Source organism: Cynara cardunculus, assembly GCF_001531365.2.
Source record: "Cynara cardunculus var. scolymus isolate 2C chromosome LG 2, CcrdV1, whole genome shotgun sequence".
Classification (NCBI taxonomy): Eukaryota; Viridiplantae; Streptophyta; class Magnoliopsida; order Asterales; family Asteraceae; genus Cynara; species Cynara cardunculus.
Window position 1 is genome coordinate 66,581,317 of NC_037529.1, and position 1,248 is coordinate 66,582,564.

Consider the following 1,248-nt stretch of genomic DNA (forward strand, 5'->3'; position numbering starts at 1 on the left):
ATTGCACGAGTACCCTTAAAATATATATTAAAAAAGAAAAGAAAATGTATAATATTTTTTATAAAAATTATGATAAAAATCAATATTTCTTAATATTAATATTTTTTATAAAAAAACAATAAAAGAACAAAAAAAATAAAAAAATAACAAAAAGTAAAATGATAACCTAACTATAGGGTGCCATTAGTACAAGATGGGATGCCATTAGCCTTCCCTTTTTTTTATGCAATCAAGTATTCTGACATTATTTTAACAAGTTTCTAATTTTATTTTGTTGATTATAAATTACTTTTCTAATACAAATTTAAACTGTAATTTTTAATTTAAAAATATAAAACAAAATTTTAATTAATATATATATTAAATATTGATGTGATTGGAATAGATTTTAATTTTGTTTTGTTTTGTTTTGTTTTGTTTTTATATTAAAAAACACTAATAGTCCTGGGTCCTTGTTTTCATCCTTTATACATAATTAAATATGAGTTCTACAAATGATTTATATTTTTAAATTAACATTTTTCAGTGTTTAACATTTACATTTTCTTAAAATCAAAGTCTTAGAGATTATATTATATTTTTTATATAAACAATTTATATACAATATTTGTAATATTTTTTTCATCTTGATATAATAGATGCAATATTTTTCTTAGATATTTTAAATTACAGAAAAATAAAATAAAAAAGAACTGTAGCCGCCGATTTAAATAATGTACAATAATTTGTAAAAATACAATAATTTGTAAAAATATTAAAATTATGTATTCGAATAACTGTATAATAATCTATCAATCTATGATCCAACTATAAGTTTTTTTATATATATTAAAAAAATGTTAAGACTTGTCATCAAAACTTAATATTAAAATTTTAATTAAGAATTTTTATGTGTTTTTGGGTTTTGTCTTGTACAAATCTTTTTATGTACAAAGTGGAGAATAATGGAAAAAGTCCAAAAAAAAAAAACACAATGAACATTCATATTTTGAACCAAAAGTATTTAGATCTATAAAATTAAACAAGTATAACAAAAAAAAGTACTTACATTTAAAAAAGAATTTTGAAAAAAAAACCAAAAATGATTTTTGAAAAAAAAAAACGCAATTAACATTCATATTTTAAGCGATAAAAATCCTTAAAACATTTAAAAAAAAAAAAAATACTTACATTATATACAAAACAAACAAAAAAATACTTATATTTACAAAAAATTATTGATAAAATTTATTTTAATTAAAAATAAAA